The 16705-nt window shown below is 43.9% G+C and overlaps 1 protein-coding gene across 5 annotated transcripts in view; it reads left to right on the top strand.

Moving 5' to 3' along the window:
• Positions 1-12389: 12389 nt before the first annotated feature.
• TLN2 (talin 2) overlaps positions 12390-16705 on the top strand; it is a 420448-nt gene continuing 416132 nt past the window's right edge. For all 5 annotated transcript variants that reach the window (XM_078079262.1, XM_036081097.2, XM_078079259.1 and 2 more), the window contains exon 1: positions 12390-12591. The gene's annotated coding sequence lies outside the window, so the exon portion shown is untranslated. The remainder of the gene's footprint in view (positions 12592-16705) is intronic.

Raw genomic sequence — 16705 nt, 5'->3', positions numbered from 1 at the left:
ATACAAGATGATATAATGCAGTCAGTTGGCTCCAAAGGTAAAGATGTGTGTGTGTGACAGTGTGTGTAGATTCTAAATTAATCTAGGTAAAATGATACAACATGCTCATAAGAGCAAGCACAAAGTAAATGTATTAGGACATGTGCGGAGCCAGGGATGCCTAAAGCGATTTTCCCCTTTATTATGGAAGGGAGCAGCAAGCTTTACTGAGCACCCTGACACCATCTACGGATGGTGATGGATCCCAGACCATCACTGTGTGATCACTTCCCCCCTGGTTTCCATTTGAAAGAGAAAGCAGTTTGAAAACCAAGGTTTTTCTCTGGCTTTAAAAACACCAGGAGACCAGCCAACTTTTAAATATTCTGTTGGTCTTAGTCAAGTTATGTAGGACCCAGTCCCTCCACTCCAGCTGCTGCCAGGAATTAGGCATTCACATGAAAAGAGATGAGCAGGAACACAACACTCCCGGTGCCTGACCGATGGGGAACATTTTCTCTGCTCTTGGCATTGCCAGTAGAGATTTGGACCCCAGGAGAAACACTGTCAGTTTCAGCATTTGTGGGGACAAAGAACAGGGCTTCTCCCAGCCTGGGCTTCTCTCCCACCTCGGTTGCTGTGGCCCCTGTGGACTTCAGTTCATTTTCTCCCACCTTGCACTGGGGTGTGATGGGTACATGAGGCAAAACAGGAAGGTAGTGGGGAACGTAGTTATGACCCCCAGAAAGACTCCAAGACTCTGAGATTTGCATGCAGACATCCTGGAGGCTGATGCCAGGCACCACACCTGTGAAGGAGTGGGGGCAGCAGGATAAACAGAGGAAGAGGTTGGACTGTGATGTAGTCACAGAAGGACCTCGGGGATCCCAAGGGAAGCTCTGCTGCTGGGGCAGCTCTTCAGAGTTGTCCCCCCTTGGCCTTCATCACACCCTCCATCAACCATCTAGTCATCAGATGCTAGCTGTGTCCATCCCCTTGAGTCACACACTTCCCTCAGACCAGGAGGGGTGGAGAGAGACTCAGATGAGAGGCATCAGCCACCAATGCTCCCGGCAGCTGGGAAGAGTGCCTCCGTGGATGCACCACAGCAACCACTACAACATACAAGACGCATTTCAGCCATTAAGGAGCTCATACTCTAGTTGAGGGAACAAGATATGTGCGTTAACTACAGTACGAGGCAACGGATCCTAAGCATCAGACGTATGGCACTGATTATACATTTTACAGGTGCACAGAGAAACGATAGAAAGCCAGAAGTGGAATTATGGATTAGTTGACTGAACGTGCTCAATTTGCAAATGAAAGTACTCTGATGTTTAAAAGTGAAGGGACGTGTCCAAGATCAAGTATCTACTGTGAAGCCACCCAGGGTTTCCTGATTCCCATTTCAACCCTCACTGTCCTCCTCAGTAAATGGTTCCTTTTGGAAGTGATTACTTTTAACAGGGTTGATCCATGTGATCTTGAATAGAACCGGGTAAGGTAGAAAACAGACTCCTGAAATAGGTCCTCAGTTGCATAAGAATTAAATTCAAACAAATATCTTTGATCTTAATCTTAAAAGCTGTCAGTCAAGACATGGGCCTAGAAGGATTCGCCTCAGCTTATAAGTAATTTCACATTTTGTCACTTTTCTGTCCATTTGTGGCAATGTGGGAGGCCACTGTCGTTCTTGAAGGAAGGGCCAGCCCTGGCTCTGCTCATTTTGTGGAAATGAGAAATGGTTTCTGAGTCTTTTCCCAAAAAACACCAAAGGGCATATGGGTAAGAAACCACCAGAGTCAACACCAGACCACACTGGTGGTATTCAGCATCTGTTAGGGTTATGGGGTAAACCATAACTGCAGTCTATTATAGTACTCACTGTTTTCCAAAGACAGCATGGCCTGGTAAGGGTCTCCTTTTATTCTAGAACCTTCCAGCTCATTTTTGCCTCTTCATATAATCATCAGATATGTAGGGTGCATTGTGTGTGTGGGGGTGGGGTGGGGATAGAAATGGCAGTTTAATGACACTAAACGGGGTTAATTTTAAAGATTTGGGTTCTTTGGTAAGTTATTAGTTGTTCATTCCTTTGGTCATTCTTTCAATAGCTATTTGCTCAGCACCTACTTTTGTACTAAGTATGATTGTAAGAACTGAGGACTTGAAGTTGCGTAAGACGTGATCGCTCAGGAACCAAGCCATCAGGAAGCTTGATCTGGTGGATGAGACAGCTATATGAGAATGAACCAAGTATAAGTGCTATGATTTAAAACACAGTGGAAGCAGCAGCAGTGGGATAGCACTAGAGATGTCCATGGTACAAAGAGTTCCAGTCATTTATTTTACTCAGCGTAACATCATTTGGCTTGAACTCCACCCATTATTTGTTTATTCATGCTGGAAATTTTTTGGGAGCTTTCCATGTGCTTAGCACCGTGCCAGATACTAGAAATACACCTGATAGGAATGACCCAGCACTGTTTGCTAGGAAGTTCTTAATATTGAAGAGTTTTAATTAATTAAAACATCAATTTGTCTTTATTTTCTGAAGCATACACATGTCAAGGGACCCCAAGCATCCCATCTACTCCATACCATGTCCCATTCCAGTTCACTTGGGTTGATCAGAGCTCGGCTTCTCCCTAATCCCAGGTCCTTGCATCTCTTTCTCCAACATCTCACCTGCCCTTGACTCTTCTGATTTGGGATATACTCCCAATTCTTGGCTACTGAGTCATTCTAGTGGTTGTTCTGGTGTTATCTTACTTCCCTAGAATCTGAGTTCCTCAATACAGCTTGGAAACAAAAAAAAAAATATCCCATACTGGACAGTTTTTCCCTCTAGCCCTCCTCCATGGCTTAGTCACAAGTCTGTTTCCCCTAGCCCATCCTAGGGGAAACTGCTGGTCCCAGCCCCCTCAGTGTCTCCGCCTGTTTCTTGGTCTCTACAGAGAGCGCGGAGGTAGCATGCTTGGGCACATGCACAAACTCACCTTTGACACTGTGGAGTTTTTCCTTCATAAATGGCTCATTATCCAGCCTAAAGAACAATGTAGGAGTAAGCTATTCTTTGAGGAAATGGGGGTGAACTGGGGTGAAGTTGCCTCCCTGACTCAGTGCTGACTGCGGTTGTTATCAGGGAGTGCCTGTGGAGGTCGATGTTCCCAACTGCATGCACTGGTGGGCCCTCCTCACTTCTCTTCCAATCTCCTCTAAAGTCTCGGGCCTCCCTTCCTATTTCTTGTTGGGCCATCCACCCTGCTGACCCCTCAAGACCCTCAAGACCCCTCATCTTCTGGAAAGTCTCTCTCCACCCATCTGTTATTGCTCACTGCTCCTTACCCTTCTTTTCCTCAGCCCCTTCCCCGGAGGCCTGGAGCCCTGTACAGCATGCATTCTCACTCCCACACTGGCTCTGCCTTTGCTCCTGTATGATGGAGTAAGAGTGCTGTTTGGCACGGGCCAGCCCCTGCTGCAAGGTGCACCGATGTTCATTGTCAAGACGGCTCTCCCTTTGACTTGCAAGCCAAGGATGGAGAAATGCATACATCCTCACAACGTAGTGTAATGGACTGCAGTTCTTAAGGAAGCACTTCAGAGACAAATGGTTTTTATAATGAAGCGGCTCTCCTAAGCCATGTTCAATGGGCACAGATGTGAGACTCAGAACCCTCAGCACTTAGGATAGGGTTTTCCCAAATGCAGTCTCTGAACCAACTGCGTCATTATTACCTGGGGTGCTTTTAAAGGAAAAGACTTAATATATCTGAATCTCTTGGAGCAAGGCCTCGGCATTTGAATGAGCAGGCTAGTAAGTCTAAGTTTGAAAGCCTCTGTCCAATGAGAGGCATACCTCCTTTTAGAGAAATGCCCCATGTTTAGAAAGCCACGCAGTGGTTGTCTGCTTGATCTCATCTGCAATTCTGGGGATATTCATCTCCCTTGAGATTTCCTCTCCAGAGGGGATTGTTTCTATCTTTCTAATATTCTATAAATGGAATAACTCTATATTTAATTTCAGATTGGGTGAGAATATTTCTTCCTGAAGATATGAATGGACCTATCATGCAAATGGGAAAAATTCCCAATACCTTATATTTAGGACATTGTAAAACTGTAGAAACCCCTCCCTCCAGGTGACAATATTAGCTGCTCCTAAATGGACCTACGCTTTTTAAATATTTTTTTAAAAGATTTTATTTATTTATTTATTTATTTATTTGAGAGAGAAAGAGCATGAGCAGGGGGAGGAGCAGAGGGAGAGGGAGAAGCACACTCCCCACTAAGCAGAGAGCAAGACACAGGGCTCCATCCCAGGACCCTGGGATCAGAGCCGAAGGCAGACGCTTAACCACCCTTAACTGACTGAGCCATCCAGGCACCCCTAGACTTTTTAAATCGTAAAAAACAAACAAGCAAAGCTTTTGAAAGGACAGGCTTTCTATTTTCATATGAATGGAATTTAGAATGATTTGGAGTCTTCTTAAAGCCAATTCTTGTGATGATGTTATTTCCATGAGCTTCACTGGAAATATTCCAGTTCAATAAATTCTAAGGTCTCATGAACTTTTTCAGGGAAAGAGGGTATTTCTCATTAAGTATATTCTTTTACACACTAATGCTAGAACTAGAATATCCCCATTTCATAATCCTTACTGAGTCATTGATCCAGGCAACAATCATCAGTAAAGGAAACCAGTTGATAAAAGGCTGATGGGAACTGTACAATGTCAGAATCATGTTGGCACCCCTTGACCCCCAGTGGTCAATTTCAGCCTCGCTGAAATGTGGACAAGCTGACATTATGTGCCCCCGATGTAAGGCAGTCGGAGACACACAGCACCAGCTATGAAGTATGCTTCCCCAAAAGTTAAACTGGAGCTTAATTTAGTTGATAGAAACAACTTCCAAGAAACATCTTTCAAGTTTACAAGAAATAGGGGACAGAGGACCAATTTAATAATGCCACAAGGGAGCAACAGATAGATCCAGAGTATGGAACATTCCACAGGACAGTTGAGCAGTTTTCTTCAAGTCAGTGCCATAGAAAACATAAGGATGGGCAACTCTAGAAGTCTACATGAAAAGAAACACAGGGAAAAAAATCTGATGTTTGGCATTTTTAAGACAATTAGGGAAATCTGAGTATGGAGTGGTCACTAGATGATACACAGAATTATTATTGTTAATTCTATTAGGTGTGATAATGGCAATGTGTTTATATAAGAAAATGTCCATATGATTTAAAGAGTAGAATGTTTTCAGTGGTTAGGGGTAAAATGACACGATGTCTGAGATTTGTTTTAAAACATGCATACACAAATAAAGGATAGATGAAGCAAGTGGTAATATCTTGAGATTCTTGAAACTGGGTGATGGGGTACATGGGGTTCGTTATACAATTCTCTCTACTTTTGCTATGTTTTAATATTTTCATAATAGCTTATTAGAATAAAAAACTCTACCTACAAAGAATAGCAAAGAAAGTAAACAGTAGAATAATATGCCACCATTTTGCAGACAAAAGTGAACATATGTTTGTGCTTGTATAGACATGGAATATCCTGGAAGGATACTCAAGAATCTGGCAAAAGTGATTGCCTCTGGAGGGAGAGGAACTGGGTGACTGAGGACAGGGATGGAAGGGAGACCATTCAAATGATTTTTTGAAGAGAGGATGGAGACCTTACATAAGGAGAGAAATTGGATTTATGAACTTGGTCTTCGTAAGTTTGGTTCTATTCCTCCTAATGTCCTGGTCATCTATTGGTTGTAAACTGGGCATTTATACTTTGTGGGCTATATTCAGCTGAAAAAGTTAGTTTCTGTAAATGACAAAGAAATTTCTTTAATAAACCCGTGTTCAGTGCCTGCTGCTGTGGGTGCTGGGTCTTAGGGGACAAAAAAGATGAGTCAGACACTTATCATCAGAATGATAGGGTTTAACACCAATTTACTAATGCCTTTTTATTTTAGGCATAAAAAGAAGGAACCTCAGGATGGCCAATTCTTCTATTTTGACAGTCTTTCTGACTCATTAAGAAATCTATTTAGCTGTGCCAAGTTCCATAGATAATGAAGAAAGATTTTTGTCAGTCAGTAGTGTGACCAAAACCCAGTGGATGCACAAAGTTGATGTGTTGGGTACTCTGTATTTAGGTACTATAGTAATAAGGGTCATTAAACAAAATTTAAAATGTCGTTGAGCGGAATTAGAAAGTTAAGTGATATTAAAATACCACTTTATCCCACTGATTACATAAAAAGTCCTGTTTTTCCATAGTAGCTTGTGGTTCTGAGCTACACATGAATACATTAAAAAAAATAAAAACCCTTTAATTTCATAGGAGACCAAAATGATCTTCTTGCAAATAACCTTTCTGATATGAGGGAAGATGTTATTCCCTTGTTTCTATTTTATCGTTGGATGGAAAAAATTAAGCTAATTGAGTTGGCACTGGAGGTTTTTGTTTTGTTTTAATTTTATTCAAATTGCATTTGGGCAAATACTTAAAGAATAGTCTTAAGTGCTGTTGCATTACAAATCATCTGAATGGATATTTCCTTCTTTTCCCATCTCTTCCATTCCCTTCCAACTTATTTACCTTTTGTATGGCTCTGCACCATGCTAACTTTACAGGCTTTGTAACTGTGGTTCTGACTATGCTGAAAAATCTGAGTTTACCAATATAAAAATAGAAAATAATTTGTCAAAAAAAGTTTGACAAATCTTAATGGAATCATCTTTGGAGGCAAAGTGAGGACAATAAATCTTCCTAACCTGAAGGAGAGAGATCCAGGAGATGGACCTGGCAGGAAGTACAAGTATATTCAAAATAGTGACACAAATAATTGTATAAGCCAGTTCACCAGAACTCCTGCTTTGTAGCTGACCTTAAGGGTTTAGCTGGGTACTAGATGATACCAACTTGACGTCCTAAGACATCTGCTTTAGGCTGCTCTGGGCAACAGAACATAGGACTACAGGAACACAGCTATTCCTCTGTGCCTAGGACTGGTCTTGTCAGGAAAAACAAAACAATTTTTTTTTTTTTTTTTTTTTGGTGTATTCTAAACTTCTGGAGCTCTATCTCTGAGGAAAGTGACCAGATGAAAGAAGATCTTTAAATACCTCTTATCAGCAGAATCAGTTTGAATATCTGGTGTGCCCACTTTCATCTTTCCAACCCTCCTGAAAGGCTCCTGAAACCCTCAGGATGGCCAGTTGTATTTTATTCGGTTGGATTCTGCACAGCTGGGAAGAAGAGTGTTTTAGTCATAATGAGTCCTGGCACTAATTCAATGAATATTTGTTAAATTGATTTAAAGAAATAACAATTGTGCTGGATATATTTATCTTTGATGTACACAAAATTCATGGCTTATCTCTCTGAAGTTATGTTAGAATTATCTAAATAATTTCTACATACACTTACTATATTTCAATTCATCACCTTCAATTCTGTAATAAAAACAATGACTTAGACACAATTTAATCATCTTATGTAAAACAAATCTATTCCATTTGAGGTAGATTTAGAACGATATTTCCTACATAATAAATATATTTTTATTAAAAATATTTTTTAAGTAAACTCTACACCAAAGTGGGGGTTGAACTCACCACCCCAAGATCAAGAGTCGAGTGCTCTACTGACTGAGCCAGCCAGGTGCCCCAATATATTATTTTTAAATTAAATTTGGTCTGATACCTAAACAAAATATTTTAAAAGAGTTAAATAAATACATCTCCAGAGACAAGGTAACCAATTTTATCCAACATGTTTCAGTGATAGAGGGGCAATTTGCTATGATCACAAATTAAAAATTTTTTTAATCTATAAGTCTTTCTAGGGGTGCCTGGGTGGCTCAGTTAGGCGTCTGCCTTTGGCTCAGGTCATGATCTCAGTGTCCTGAGATCAAGCCCCACATTGGGCTCTGCTCAGCAGGGAGTCTGCTTCTCCCTCTTACTCTCCCTCTATGCTTTCTCTGTCTCTCTCTCAAATAAATAAATAAAATCTTAAAAAAAAATAGAAATCTTTCTATAATACCTTGACATTGTACAACATTTCATGAATACATGATTATATAACTTTAAAAAAAAAACACCCAAATGACCGAAGAGACCTAAAAGTTACACGTTTAATAAAAAAGTTTTGATGATCCACAATAAAAATATTGTTAACCACAGTATAACCCCAAACATGTTTTCCCCAATCTATGAGCAAGCAAGCAAAAGAGAAACATCCTGCTTCACATTGTTTATACTATTTTATTTAAAGATAAATCCAGTTTAGCATAATAATAATTATTGGTATTCTTCTAGATATCATGTTTCTTCAGGGACATTTTTTTTTTTTAATTTATCTATCCATTCTAGAAAGAGAGAAAGAGTGAGAGCCGGGAGAGGGGCATAGGGAGAGGGAGAGAGAGAGAGAGAATCCCTAAGCAGACTCTCCACTGAATGCAGAACCCATTCCACACCCCCAAGACCACAACCCCAGCTGAAACCAAGAGTCGGATGCTCAACCGACTGTTCCACCCAGGTGCCCCTTCAGGGACATTTAAAGAACCTTCCATAGTGTGTTCTATATACCATAGGAAAAGAAAAATTATTATCAAGCATGTCCTGTGATGGGTACAATAATAACAATAGTTTCCTGAGTCTATGTAAGCAATTTCTTCTTTTAAAAAAAAGACATTTGGGAGACGCCTGGATGGCTCAGTTGGTTAAGCATCTGTCTTTGGCTCAGGTCACGATCCCGGGGTCCTGAGATCGAGTCCCACCACGGGCTCCCTGTTCAGCTGGTAGTCTGCTTCTCCCACTCCCTCTGCCCTTCCCCCCAACCCCTGCTTGTGCTCTTTCTCTCTCCCCCCTGCAAATAAATAAGTAAAATCTTTAAAAAAAGGACACTTGGAAAAAAGAAAAAAGGGGAAAAAGGAAAAAAGGAAGAAAAAGAAAATTTAAAAAAGAAGAAGAGAGAAAAAGGACATTTGAATCTGCATCTATCACTGCATCCTGAATAGTGAGGAATGAGGTGAGGCCCCATGCTTACAGACAGCTAAAAAACTAAAACATATTAATTCTTGCAACGTGTCAAATATCTGCCCCTCAAATAAATAAAATGAAAGTAACTTTATTAACTATATGCTATACTGAAACTGAGATAATATTCCCTGTATTATTATTGGGTGATATTTTATCCTAGAACTTATAATAAAAAAAGAGATGGAGAGATTTCTCTAAACCTAAAGATGTAAAATGAGAATAGAAGCCTGCGTATCTTGTTTTCATCTCTGGTTCTGAGTAATAGGCAATTTTTAGAAAATGTGGTTCCCACATCCACCTTGCTCCTGAGAATGGATACAATTTTGAAAAAGGGAAAAATGTCGTGAGCTGTTGATATATGTATCAAGAATGCCCTAGAAGATATCTGAACATAGTACAAGTTTTGATCTTATAAACACAAGTGGAGCACAATGTTTTTAGTGGAATATCTTTTAGCTCATCAGTATGGACACAGTTGGGTTTGCTCAGGTAAACACATGTGCAGACAGGTTGTCAGGAGGTTAAGGCAAATAGCACAATGAGAGGAGGGGAGGAATTTCTTAGCATTTGGCTCTGTAGCACCAAGCAACGTATGGTATGGTATTTACAGCTCTAGCTTGTGGAAAAATTGGATTTTAGTTCCAGATGTATTTGTAAGTCACTTGGAAGCTATCTCTTTGATTTACTTCCCCAAATGCTCCACTCTTTATTCACAGAAACTGAGTATTTTTTCAGTTCCTAATTATCTGCTTGGCAGGAAGTGAGAAAATATGAAGGTTTGGTAAGTTGTATAGATGGAATGAGTTTTACCTCAGGTCCTTGATACTCTAAGATAATTGCCACCATGTTTTCCTCTGTTGGGTGGAGACTAAGTCCAAGAATGCGAACTTGTTAAAAGAAGTTTTTGTCTGGTCTACACTGAACTATGATCACTGTGACTGGTATAGAGAGAGACTACTAGTAACTGACTCTAAATCTAGAAATAACTGTCTTTTCAGGTCTAGAGGAGGAGTCTCCATTTCAAAGCACTTACTGTAGGTTATTGGTAGAATCAATTTTACTTCTGTTGGGGAACTTGCTGAAAAACATAATGCTGAGCAACAGAAGAGTTAGAGTTGGTTTTTCTAAAGAAATAGTAAATGGCCCGAAGATTATAAGAGAGGCTAGAGAAAATGACAACTATAAAAATAAGTGAAGTGTCCTAAGTCAGTTGGTTAGAAGCCAGGACTAAAGCAAAGAATTCCAGGATTGATGTTTCTTTCTCACTGGGGAAAGGGGTTTCAGTGATCTCAGAGAGCCACAAAATAGTACTAATTGGATTAGTAATGACAGATATTCAAACACCTGCACCTCACTGCTTGAAATGTCTTAGGATTTGGCTGTTATTTTGAAGAGTAAGATTACTGAATTAAACCAGGGTTATCACTCTACAAGCTCTTAGCATCCCAGGATTATGCTGACAAGTCTAATAGCAGGGATAACTTTTCAAACATCTTAGGAACTGGCCAAGTAGACAGTGAACAAACATGCTATTTTCATGAAATGAATATTTATTGAGCACCCACTATGAGCCAGGCCTTCTTTTAGGCACAGAGATGCAGGTAAGATCCTTGCTCTGATGGAGCTTACCTTCTAATATTAAACAGCATCTCACTGGCAGGCAGTGGAAGAGCACAGGATGCTTTGGAAAGGAAGAATTAAGTCATGGAAAAAATTTAAATCTAGGTTGGGGGAAGGAAACTCATTTTGAGATGCTTGATGGGAAGCCATTGGGCCCTATGAACCGAGGACTAAATAAAAGGGAAGAAGTACTTTAGATGCAACCAATTTATGTAAACCTGGCATTTGAACTATAAAAATCTGGTTGCTCTTTGTCAGTCAACCAAGGGACAATTTAGGTGGCATCAATTCAATGAGCTTATTACTAATCTCTTACAGGAATCAATAAACATTTACTTTTTAACCAACCCCTGAGTGACTTGCTATTACCACCAGTTATTCTGTTAGACTGGTGACTGTTTAAAAAGGTGTGAACAAAAATATTTTACCTGCGTAATTAGAGAGTCTTGGCCCTGCAACTTTTAGGACTTTCTCAGGTTGCCAATTCATTGGTTCTGATTGCGCTTTTTGATTTTAAAGTTTGTTCTCTGCAGTAAGCTACAAAGCTGTACTCTGATAATACATAATAAGGGTATTATGTATCATTCTCTCTGGTCATAATAAAATCAAGTTCATTATCAGCCCAGACAAGAACATGCCATTGTTCTTACAGGATGTCCAGCCTTATCCGATGTCCCAATAGACTTCTACATGATAGTTTCAATTTACAAAATCAACCCACTCTCCAGTTCATAGCAACAGCAGTTTCATGCTCTGAAAAAACACTTAGAAGTTGCGGTAGTTTCATTTATGCTTAACTGGAGAGACTTGCTACCTATTTCTTGGGAAGAGGGGTCTATCCCAGTTATTCTGTAATAGGCTGGAAAAAAAAAAAAAAGAGAGAGATCTTGTATTAAAATTTTTTTTAACTACAAAAGTAATGTGTTCCTGACAGAAAAATCAGAAACTAGAACTATGCAGGAAAAATCACCCACACTTCACCAATCACTGAGAGATCTAGTTAATAACTGTCCCAGTGTTTATCTGTTCAGTCTTTTCCACCTCTCCCCGTTCATCACAGTTTAAGAAAATGAGATCATACGGTACACAGTATTTTGTGATTTGTCTCCTTGCCCCCTTAATAACCATCATGTTGTTTCATGTCATCCTACATATCCTAATGACTGTGTATACGTAATAGGTATGTAATTAACTTTATTCAAGGGCATAGAAGGCAGTAGAAGATTTTTCCTTATTAATTTAATAGAGTGTCCCCGCTGCCCCTTCCCTACAGCCGTTCTCAAACCCTAAGTGACCTCTGACCAATTTCAGTGTCGCATGTGCAACACGTGCAGAGAGAGGGACAGCCAGCCGCCGGCTCCCGCCGACGGCGTCAGGGCAGGACTCCACAGCCCGCCACTGTCCTCTCTTCGGAACCACGCCGCTCGCTCAAGGGTGGCCAGTGGCCCGCGGGGAGCGCTCTGCGGTCCCAGGGGCCCCATTCCATAGACGCCGTGTCCCCTCTTCTCCCTCTCTAATCTCCCTCTCAGATGACCCCGAGTTCGGGGGAGCCGGGGTCACTCTGCGCCCTCTTCTTCTCACGACAGCGCGGCCACCGCGTCGCCTCCCCTCGCGCACCCTCCCAGCACCAGGCCGCCGGGTAGAGACCCAGAAGGGGCCCTCGCTGGCCCAGCCCGGGTGCCGCACGGCGCCGCTGCTGGACTGGAGCCGCGCGGGGCCGCGCCGTCCCCGAGTGATGACGCGCTTCCTGCCCTCCCGGCGCTCGCGGGCCGTGCGCTCGCGCTCGCCCTCGGCTCTTGTTCCGCGCCCGGAGCCAGCGGCGGCGGCAGCGTCTGAGGCGGCTGCGGGAGCGGAGCGGTCGCCGGGCGCGCGGGGGGACGCCGGCTGCACTCCGGGGCAGGCGCTCTGCAATGAGACAGTAAATGCATCCCCCGGTAAGGCGCACGGCTCACTCGGGTTTTCCTCCTCCTCCAGCTGCATGCACGTTGCATGAATTTCTCGTGTCTTTTCCCTCCCCTTTACAGAAGGAAAATGTGGGTGGTTTTTTCCTCCCTTTTGCATCTCGTGAGTGATGCCAATGCAGAAAAAAACCTGCAAAGCTCCCAGATTTGATGTCCTAGGAGGGCTTTTTGCAAAATAATAATAATAATAAAATAAAATAAATTTAATGCACCTGTCTATCGCACATGTATGTTTCACTGCACTCGACCTGGGCGCAGCGGTTTGCAACCAGGCTGGCAGCCGGCGCCTGAGAGCGGATTCCTGGCCGGGGGCAGCCAGTCCCCTCCGGGGCTCCCGCTGGGTTTCCGGTAACTGGGCTTTGAAAAGCGGCCCCGCCTGCATGGAGTGTCCCCTCGGCCCCAGCCGGGCCCCCGCGCCAGGAGAGTTGGCGCGGTCGAAGCGGCTTCATTCCAGCATTGGCCGCCCCGACTCCAGCGCCACTTTGCAAACAAGTCTTCGGCCGAGGCTCGAGGCGAAGACAGCCCGCCGGTGCGGAGCTCGTCCAGTCCCGGACTCTCAGACCTGCCGATTCTACGACTCCCCTTGGCAGTCTCGCCACCAGCAAAACTGCTGGCTGCTGAGGGACCTGGGCAGCGCCCGCCCGAATGCGAGAGCAGGATTTGGATTTAGTGCCGCTGGCCTCGCACTGGACGAGCGGCGCCCTTTCCTTCCTCGGCCCCGCAAGCTACAATTTCGCGCTCACTGGGAGCCGGGGGGTCCTGGGGACTGGGCATTTCGGGATTCCCTGAGGGGACCGAGGAACGACGTTCGAGGGCGCCATATTTTCAGTGGGTCTTGGCTGCGGAGGGAGGGGGCGTACAGTTTCTGGGGCCCGGGGGATAGCGCGGCGCCCCCGCAGGAGAGGCGGGAGGGGTTTTCGCCAGGAAAGTTTGCGCGCCGCGGGAGGCGCGGAGGCGGCCGCGCAGAGCGCGCACGGAGGCTGTTCCCGCAGGGTCGCGCGGGCTGCAGCGCGTCGGCAGGCCGGCCCGGCCCGGGTGGAGGGCCCAGAGCCGCCGTCAGGGGCTGCGCGCCCGGCTCGCCCCTGCTCCCTGTCCCGCTGAGATGCCGCGTGCAGGCTCCGAGGCGCAGGGAACACGCCCCTCTCCCCCGCCGCCGCGGCTGCCCGGGCGCTCCGCCGGAGCCGTGCGCTTGGCGGCGTCCCCCGGCCGGGCGCTGGTGCAGAGCGTGCTCCCGGCGCCGGGCTTCGCCTGGGCGCTCGCACCGCGCGGGGGCTCTGTCCCTGCAGGAGAGGAGGCGAGCCGGCTAGCGGTCCGGGCCGAGGGCCTGGCCTGCGGTCGCCCCGGGGCCGAAGAGCGGCCCGAGGCTCCCCTCGCCTCCTTGGCTGCGGCGGCGACAGCAGCAGCGCCGGCGGCTGCGTGCTCGGCTTTCGCCGCGATGCCTGCTCTTGGAGGCGAGGTTGGGGGGGGGGGGGCGTTTCCAGAAGTTGGGGCTTCAGGTGACGCGTGGGGGAAACTTGAATTTGTGCCGCCCGTGAAGAGTCGAGGTGATTAGGGGAAAGGGAGTTGTTTCAGAATCCCTGCGTCTCGTGGTGAAAACTAACCTCCGATTATTTCCAGAAGACGAGAGAAGCGTGAGCTGCTGAGGTGTTTGGCGTTGTCCAAGACACAAAGAGGAGGGCAGGGATGACGTCCCGAGAAATGGACCCCCAGATGTACATAAATTACAGGCACGCTGGTGCTCCACCGCGTACTTTGGCTTTAATAGCACCTGGGTGTGCTGAGTTGGGGCATTCGTCAGGTTGCGCGCTATCCTCCTCCCTTCTCCAGAGCTTGGAGTTGGCGACTTCGCAGGAGTGGGGCTGTGGGCATTCTTTTCTTTTGAAATACAGTAGATTGCGATCTCTGCTTTGTGAAGGGGCAGAGGAAGGGCGTGTTTGCTGACCTACAATCAGCTGAATGCAGAAACATGCCAGCCTTTCTCCTTGGCGTCTTATTGAAACGATGCCATAGTATTGAGGTCATGTCAGCACTTTGGGGCTTCATCACTGGAGAGGCTTCAAGGGATCACAGAAAAAGGCAGGTGCGGGAGTGTGAAGCTTTCATCTGGGATGCGCCCTGTGAGGTCAGGGATTAGGCTGCTCCTTCGCTAGTCCTCTTCATTAAGTGCCTCCAGTGTGGATGTCAGCCGTTGCGTTTCAAGATTTATCTTCCGTGTTTGCTGATTTGGGATATCTATGCAAACACTGTGGAGGGGTGGTGGATGTGACAAGTGGCCTTGAGGGTTACCTGCACGAATGCTCTCTTCTTTCTTTCTTTCTTTCTTTTTCTTTCTTTTTTTCTTTGAGCCCTGGAATTGTGGAAAACACCCAGAGCCCAAGATACATTTATCCAAAATTAGCATAAACAGTTTAGGAGAGAATAAAATCAGTTGCAGAAAACCATCTATTTTGTAAAGTTCCTAGTCTTAGTGGTGGTACCTTGAATCACAGAAACACAGGGCTCTTCAGATTGGGGAAGTCACTGATTTTTCTCTGTCTTTGTACTCACTCAGGTTATCAAGGAGATACAAAAGAGTTTTAATTAAAGTGTCTTTTTTGACGTTGATGTTGTGGTTCTACCTGCAAACGGAAAACAAATTTTTACAACTATTCCGTTAAATGAGTTACTGGGGATACTCTTTATAGGCTTAGGCTTATAGGTGTGTCTTGAATTCACTTACTGCTAAACCTACTTGTTTAGGGTTTTTCAAACCAAACAGTTTCTTTCCTAGAGTATTTTCACCGGAAGTCAGGTTTTGCAAAGAGGTGTGAGTGTGTGAGTGATGGGGGGAGATGGAGATTTCTAGTCCAGTTTCTGTGTTTTGTACCTCAAAATTATACCCATTCCCCTTTACCTCCACTCCTCACTCCCAGCAGATTATTAGTTCCCAAGACCAGTTAAGGGTGGTTACAGATGGTGAACAATCTAAATTTTTACCAACCATGCTTAGAAAAAAAAAAATCTATACATCTAAAAATGTATTTATTCATTTTAACATTATGCTTTGCAACTACATATATGTTACATACTGTGTGCATGTGCTAAATGTTACATGATAAAAATTAAATTTAAAAAATAGAAGTTTTCTTAATAAAGCTGAAATAAAAAATTAAAAAAGTTGCAAATCCTTCAATCTTCATTCCCAAGTTCACTCCTTTCATATTTATCAATTTCTTATGCCTCTCTTAAAGTGTTATAAATTGTGCTTTGTTGCCTCTTGCCTGATTCGTATTATAACTTTGTGACTTGATCAAAGTTCCTGCATTTTTGTTGTTGTTGTTGTTAAGAAGATTTTATAACTTCAAAAGGTTAGAAAATGCCTGTGCATTTTGGAGAGTTGCCTGTCCGTTTACCTGGCTGTGTGGTGTGTGTGTTGTGGTGTGTGTGCGCGTGTCCACACTCTTGGGACAGTGTCAGAAACTTGTGACATTATTGATTCAGAACTTTTGAGTCATAATGATTTCTTGGAGACTTTGGGTGGTGTTTGGCCAATACAGGAAGTACTAAAAAAGAGTTAAATAATTCAAAGTCATTTTTATTGGGTACAAAAATGTTTTAAAGAAGGAAAATGTAATAAGCAGGGCCAGAATTACAGCTTAACATACCCAACTGGTGCCTTTTTAATTACAGTACTTTCCCCCAGAACTTCTTAATCCTATTACTTTTATATTTAATAAGGAGACTAGTTAAAACATAAGCCGAACAGAACTATTACAAATAATGGGGATAAATGATGGGTTTAACCAGATGTTTTGCCTAAAGTAAGAGAGTTAAGGAATCTGAACTCTGTCGAACTCCCCCTGTAGGCCCCCTCCACATGCCCCCTTCTCAATAAGCAGGGGATTTTAAAAGGCAAAAAATCTTGGAGGGGGTGGAGACAAAAAACTAAAAAAGAAATGAAATGCTTAAGGTAGGCTTCTCCTGTCCATCACCATCCTAACAACCTTTGGCTCTGTGGCAGGTGCCATTTGAATGACAGCTGGTAGACAAGGCTGGGTACAAAATGCTTTGGTTGTGAGAGCCTTTCTTTATGTGTCACCCGGAACTA

The sequence above is a fragment of the Halichoerus grypus genome, chromosome 8 (genome assembly GCF_964656455.1).
Source record: "Halichoerus grypus chromosome 8, mHalGry1.hap1.1, whole genome shotgun sequence".
In the NCBI taxonomy this organism is placed as follows: domain Eukaryota; kingdom Metazoa; phylum Chordata; class Mammalia; order Carnivora; family Phocidae; genus Halichoerus; species Halichoerus grypus.
The sequence above is the reverse complement of the archived record's forward strand: the minus strand, read 5'-3'. Positions and strand labels throughout refer to the sequence as shown.